This window comes from Botryllus schlosseri, chromosome 7 (assembly GCF_051294905.1).
Source record: "Botryllus schlosseri isolate E-star chromosome 7, Bs_hap1, whole genome shotgun sequence".
NCBI lineage: Eukaryota > Metazoa > Chordata > Ascidiacea > Stolidobranchia > Styelidae > Botryllus > Botryllus schlosseri.
In genome coordinates, this window is record NC_137242.1 from 21,945,706 (window position 1) to 21,953,617 (window position 7,912).

Sequence of the window (7,912 nt, forward strand, 5' to 3'; positions counted from 1 at the left end):
AAGACACGATACGATGTAGTTAACAGATAAGAGGATGCCTAACGACTAGTCGCGGTCTCTTAAACTGGCATCCACCTCGGCCTATTGCCGTCAATTCTGTTCATGGCAGAATGGTGCAACACGCGCTTCTGTTGACACAGGATGCGATCAACATATGTTTTATCACATTCACATATACGCCCACACTGTACATTACTCCGGTCTTAAGGTCGAGATGGGTTGCTTGTTTTTCAACCCATCTCTACGGAACTACTACGTCGCCGACTGAACAAGTGAACATGTTCTGTGGAAATGTCAATACTTGCACAACAACGCCATGTGTTCTTAAGGCTGGTGCGATTGTTGGACTTGCTATTATATAATATATTGTTTGTACAATGCACAGCAGTTTCAATAACGTCAAACAAGATGAATAAATAGTAATATGGCAATATACTGCATGGTATAGGCCTATCTATCCATATTCGATAGTGTCGATTTAATACTTCCTATTTTATGTCGATAAAATATGAGTTCTATAAAATCACACCAAAATCAAAATTGTCTGGAATATCGATCAGTCCATTTGCAAAAGACACAGTTGCTTGGAAAAACTTAGTGATGGTACGTAGTTACACACTTATATTGGTGGATCTAGCATACCCCTCTTTTCTTGTAGTAATAGTATTAAAATACGGCTTAGTTAGTGTTTGATTGGGATATTTCATGCCACCGCCATAACCCCTGAATGAGCCTTGTCACTATATTTTCTGTTTTTCCGTAGATGATAGGTCGTCTGATGTGTAGTGTGTATATGTGCATTAGGGCTCTTCAAAAATGACTTTTTTTCTCAAATCGTACTGGCTACTTGATAAAATTGTTAGGTTACCTAATTTAAGCCTACACACAAAATTTGGTTCAATTCCGGCCAGTAACCGCTTTGCTACAGGAGAAGAAAGTTTATATTTATTATATAAAAATAAACAATAAAAAATTTGAAAGTTTTCTGTTTACCCCATGAAAGTGTTAGGCTGTCTATAGAAACGATGCTCACCAAATTTGGTTCAATTCCAACCAGTGGAAGCGGAGTTATTGCCTTCGAAAAATTTGGATTTTAATAAAATAGTATTTACGGTGACCGATTCTTTGTTTATTTATTAATTAATTTGCATTTTTTTGTATTGAAATTATATGACAGAAATAAATATTCGGCGGATAGCCAAAAGAAAAAAAAATGAGCATCGTTTCTATAGACAGCCTAACACGTTCATGGGGTGAACAGAAAATTTTCCAATTTTTTATTTATTTTTATATAATAAATAGAAACTTTCTTCTCCTGTAGCAAAGCGGTTACTGGCTGGAATTGAACCAAATTTTGTGTGTAGACTTAAATTAGGTAACCTAACAATTTTATCAAGTAGCCAGTACGATTTGAGAAAAAAAGTCATTTTTGAAGAGCCCTAATGTGCATGCTTGAGGTCAGGGGTGTCAAAGTCAACTAACGCCGCAGGCCGTATTCAAACCTTCAGATCGCTCGCGGGCCGCACCAGCCAAACGATTCCTAAACATTACCTCAAAATCAATGCCCTTGTTTTTCATTTGAATACTTAATTATCAAGCTCATATACGCAATAATATATTACATTATAGTTAGGATCATAGGGTTCTATTATAGCAATACCTTTATTCTCAAACAATTGAATTTCCAATAATGCGATGATTGGGCGGCTTTAAATACCAGAAATGAGCATGAATTAGGATTAAAATTAGAAGAAAAAAAAACGGATTTGTGAGATTTTGTCGGGTTTGGATTAGATTAAGATTAGAGATTTATCTCTGAATGGATTAGGATTTGGATTGGATTTACCGATTTTCTGGGAGATTAATATGTCGTGTGGCGAATGGCGACAAACTTTATTCAGATCAGGTATTAGTAGGGCAAGTTTTTGTTGCACTAAAATCGCTAGAAAGTTGCATTTAATTTTAACAAGAGTTGCAGTAATAAGTTACATTTATAATTTTTGTTGAATAAATAAGTGGGGCAGGGGTTCTCAACTTCCCTCGTATAACGGGCCGCATTTTACCAGCGAAAGAGGCTGCGGGCCTCACAACATTATCACCATGTATTTGTGGGCTACTATTCAATTTAGGCTACTATAGCCCATTTCCCAGTCTTATACAGGCATTTAGTACATTTTTATGCATTATCACGCATTGCAGTCACTGTTTTTGGGAGAATATCTAACTTCCAGTGGCGCAAGTAAATCCCTTCATGGAGCGTGCATTGCATACTTTGTCAAGTCAGTATATGCACCTTCAATTCAGGGATATCTAGAACTCCTAGTTCTAGATATCCCTACTTCAAACCCTTCCACCAGAGAACCGAACTCTCTGTTTCAATGCGTGAGCGAGCAAGTATAAAATTACGGTAACTTTTTCGTTACAGAGGCCAATATCACTTTGAGATCTCAGTGATATATGAGAAGTTAAGCGTTCGGGATCATTTCTGAGCAAACCAATCAACTCTTCTCATTTCCTTCCATGGCTGGAGCCCTACACCAATAGTTACAGAGGTCAGCTCTCTCAAATGTTTTTGACCGGTCCGCCTTCCCACGTTTGCCCCGTCAGCATTTCATCTGGACATTGTCCAGTATCATAAAACGCATCTGGATAATTAGCTGTGCTGTGTGTGCAGTCGGTGGATTCGTCCAATGCTAGGCTAAAGTAGTCTACGTGGCAACGTGTTTCAGAACATACGATAAAGATCGACTGACATTGCTGTTACTCTTCTGGTGACTGTTGAATCAGACAACATTAGCTTCGAAATTTGTCAGGTGATGTTGGACTTGCTGCAAAGTTCTGGAAACAGCGAATATTCGCACAGTAGGGGAGATGTGGTACCGATGGATCAAAAATCGGAAAATGATCGCTGGCCCTGAAATGTTCAGCCGAAAACAGCAAATCTTTTGCTGGCTCAGCACTTTGATACAAGCTCTACCTGTCGTGCACATATACATGAATATCCGTCTTTTCAAAAAATATTTATGGGCGTTCAAAATTTGTTGCTCGAACGTGTCATCGGTCCCCACCCGGTGGGTCCAATGACACACGACCCAGGGACCTGTGACACATATACCCTAAAAAACTCAAATGTGACTACTTTTCTTGCTCAGTATTGTAATCTAAGCTACAGCAAGCCAAAGAAGAATGCTTGGTCGCAACTGTCAAAAAATAGAATAAATATTAACTCAAATGTTGTCATAAAATCACGTTTCGATTTAGGCACGGACTTATAAATTTGAGGGTACATACATATTGTCCGAAAATCGACAGTGTGACTTCCAAATACCTCGTTATAGCGATAAAGCATCATATGCAATTATTACATAAAGATTTTCTGTACGTAGACATGTTTCATTTGTTTCATGATTAGTATGCTTGATTATTTTGCTTGATTTGGCTATTGTATCATCGGTCCCCACCCTACGAATTTTATACATGAATCGAAAAAAAGTCCACTCAAGGAAAGTACTGAAAAAAATAATAGGTGCCATTATATAGCCTGATACAAGTCCTACACTTCTCAATAAAAATGATTGCTGATTTGTTCGTGTTGAAGGTTACAAAGAAAAATGTATATGTCGATCTAAATTTAGTTTACACCCCTTAAAACAAAAATCATCTGTGAGAGACCACATTGCTCGCGCACGTCGAATTTTTTTTTAAGTGAGGAAAGATTTTGCCAGCATGCAATTGTAGACAAGTTCACGGAGTGTAATCATGGAATAATCATAGAGAATTTTCAAAGTATTTTCGGTCCCAGTGATCCATCGGTACCACATCTCCCCTACGTTAAAGTTTTATTGAAGTGACCCCTTCTCTAACAGATTCTTGGTTTAGCGATATTCCAAGCAATTTTGTACAATGCGCCTGTAACGTATTCGGCAATTTTAACAATGCCTCGAAATATGGATTGGTGGGCTTGAAACCTAGCTAGCAACGTATTCTCCCAGATCTGGCGATATGTACATTGTATAACTTCAGAAGAAACTATCGTGGGTCATTTTAAGGTTCTACGCTGCACTACAACAACTGTTCTTAAACAAATGTGACACATCGGTCTTCCATAACAATACTGTGCCAGTAGTAATTGTGTTCCTATTGAAAGATGTCGCGGGCCGCAAAACAATCGTCTGCGGGTCGCAGGTTGAGAACCCCAGAAGTAGGGTATGAGATACTTGAAAGGTTCCGCTGTATAACCTAGTTCCTGCAGAGCTGTCAAATTTGTTACTTTATTGCCATTTAACGCACGTTGTGGCGATACTGCCCAAAATTACATTGTTTTCCGGCACATAGCTAGAAAATTACGCAATGCGGGAATAATTTCCCTGAAAGAGTCAAACAGCATAGCTATAACCCCCTCACCCTAAAACAAGTCAAAAAACACGCCCGGACTCCCCAGGTTTGCAAACTTGACCCAAGCCATTACAGAAAAATCGGGGATAGTAGATATAAAAACGAGGAAAAGTAACATGCTTTGTTGTAAAGATGACATAAGGGTGACAGTTGCCAATATGAAGGCTCAAATTTTGAAATTGTCTCCGAGATGCTACAACAGAATTAATTGATTTTCACTAAGTGAATGCAGTGATTTACCGTGCACTGTAACGTTGCTGCACTGATGATGTATTCAATACTTTATTTTCGTAATTAGGAAGGGTTCGATGATTGTCTAGTATAGAGCCGGTGAACCATCAAATTCAGATAACCCTAAATTTAATTATGACAAAGGCAACTCCATCAGATGTAATATTGTAAACTTCATTTAATTCTTCCTTTTTGATACTAGATGGTCTATTGCAGGGGTTCTCAACTTTCCTTGTATAACGGGCCGCATTTTACAAGCAAAAGACGCCGCGGGCCGCATAAGATTATTACCATGTATTTGTGCGCTACTATTAAATTTAAGCGACTGTGGCCTATCTACCAGTCGTATACGGGCATTTAGTACATTTTAATGCATTCTGAAGCATTAATGGAGAGCGTTCGTAAGTTTGCAGCTGCTGCTTTTTGTGAGAATATGCATCTTCCACTGGCGAAAGTAAATCCCTTCATGAGCGTGTATTACATTCGCTGCCAGGTCGACGTATGCACTTTCAAACCCTTCCACCAGAGAACCGAACGATCTGTTTGAATGCGGGAGCGAGCAAAAATAAAATCACGGTAATTTTCACGTTTTTTCGTCACAGAGGCCATTATCATATTGAGGTCTCTGTGATATGAAAAGAAGTATGGCCTTCGAGGTCATTTCTGAGCAAACCAATCTACCCTTCTCCTTTCCTTCCATGGCGGCGGGCCCTGCACAAACAGTTACAGAAGTCAGGTTTGTTAAGTTGATGCTTTTCGCTAGTCACCTTCCCTACATTTGCCCAGCCAGCAATTCCTCTGCACATGTGTCCACTCCGATAACATGCACCCCGATAATTAGCTATGCAATGCCTGTGGAGTCGGTGGATTAGTCCAATGCTAGGCTAAAGTAGTCTACGCGGGAACGTGTTTCAGAATGCTCGATAAAAGAACGATTGACATTGCTGGTCATTGGTCACACTTCTGTTCACGGTTTAATCAGACTACTATAGCTTCGAAGTTTGTTAGCTGATGAATATTCGCACACCATGTCAAGGTTTTATTGAAATCACACCTTCTCTAGCAGATTTCTTGGGTTTAGCGATATTCCAAGCAATCTTAAATGATGCATCTGTAACGTCGTCGGCAATTATTTCAACAATGACTCGAAATATGGATTGCCGGGCTTGACACCCAACTACCAACGTTTTTTCTTAAATCAGGTGATATATGAATAACTCTAGAACAGATTGGCGTGGTATCATTTTAAGTTTCTGCGCTTCGTTATGACTTACGAAAACTGTTCTTGAACAAATATGACACATCGGTTTTCCATTTATATCTGAGAAAGCAAATTCATTGTTCCACGCAGAGTTACAAACCCCGTTTTTGCTGTTCAATTTCCCGTTCTTTGTTCTTGTTTCTGTTCAAACCATTCGCGGTGAGTGAAACAATCCTTGAAAAATATACTATGTAGCTGGATTCTCTAAACCAGAGTCCAGCCGAATATCGATTGAAAACAATAACAATCTAAACTGAGCATGAACATATTTAATGAAACCAAAACACATCAAAGAATGAGTAATCAAACGAAACATAGACGGTGCGATAAGATAGCTAAGTAGCTAAATTAATATGTATTAATACCTTGTCAGTAATAATTGCGCTCATAATGAAAAATGTCGCGGGCCGCAAAATAAACGTCTGCGGGCCGCGGGTTGAGAACCCCTGGTCTATTGATAACAGGTTGTACTGAAGTTTCCGCTAGACGAAGCCCGCGAAGTCCTATTAAAGACCTCTAACTTGATTGTGATCGTTCGGTTTCGTTAGAAAGAAATGCGACTTTGCTGTTTGCTATAACCTCTCTTGCATACTGCCAATATGTCGCTTAATTGTCGGAATTTGACGAAGTTTGTTTACGACACGATGCAGAGAAATACCTTTCAAATTTCCTAATCAATTTAAATTTTGGATGTATTATTTCTCTAACTAATGGACAAGCGTGCAACTGATTGCATTTTGGAATTGAAATATAAATCTCTAATATATTTGGGGGACTCGAAGCCGAAGGAAACCTGCCACGGACCGATGATTGATAGCCACTGGCCTATAACATTAATCGCTGATCTGAACATACATGGCTGACTGGCTGTATACATCTTATATAAGGCACGAACGAGCAGGGTATAACAACCTAGTTTTCATTGGGCGAAGTGATACCTGTCACTAAAGAGAACATCTGGTAAAGATCCTATGTCATCTACTTGCAACCTGTAACAATTTATAGATAAGCTAAGGGTACGAGAACCGCAGTTTGGAAACCACGGTTGTAACGAGATCCCACTAAAGACCAAGCCGTGTCGTGTCCGGTCGGGTGGAGTTATCGGAGCGGAACTCTCCGCCTACTGAAATATGTCGTCAGAAATTGCGCACGATTTCGCATGCATGGAAATTCTCACTGCCTTCATTTGATGTGTCTGCGTATTGCTAATGCTTGCCTTGGATTAGTAACCTTTATCAGATATTCGGCACAGGGCTATGGAGCCGTGCATTTCCAACGGAGCTGGAGCCGGAGCTCAAATTTCAATTGATGCTGATGCAGGATATGGAGTCAGTTGTTTGATGAAGATGCTATGCTACTACTGTGAAAAAAGACTTGATAGCGACAATATAATTCCTACGTAAGAATGGTCTTCGAACACTTCTTTGCGCAGAAACACATGTATTGTGCTCACTGATCGTGTTGGTTTGAAACGCTAGATATTCCAAATATTAGCTCAATTCATGATGTAACGGAGCCGCAGCAAAGCTGGAGCAATTTGACATTTACGCCTGCTCCAAAGTTCTGGGCAGATATAGTGTAACGTAGGGTTACCATATTTTGGAATCGGGAAAGGAGGACACTTTCTCAAAATTTTCAGACTTACAATACTGGAGTTAAATCCGAAATAATGGTAAATTCACCACAAAATTGTGGTTGGTTGACTGAAAAAAAGGTCGACATTCCGGTTCAACTCCCGGAATACGGTTTTTCTTTCACATTTCCGTTGGTTGACTAAAAAAGGTCGTCATTACGTTCGGACCACAAATTTCCTGTTTAGCGTCATTTATGCCCATTTTCACCCGAATCTATCCACCATCTTATCTCTAAAAGCTGTAAAAGACGGACGAATTGCCAAAAAGGTGGACATTTGGGCGTCCTCGGAGGACATTTTCAAAAACCCGAAAAAGGAGGACAAATCCTCCTGAAGGAGGACGTATGGCAACCCTAGTGTAAAGTAAACCCATTAGCCATACAGACATTGCA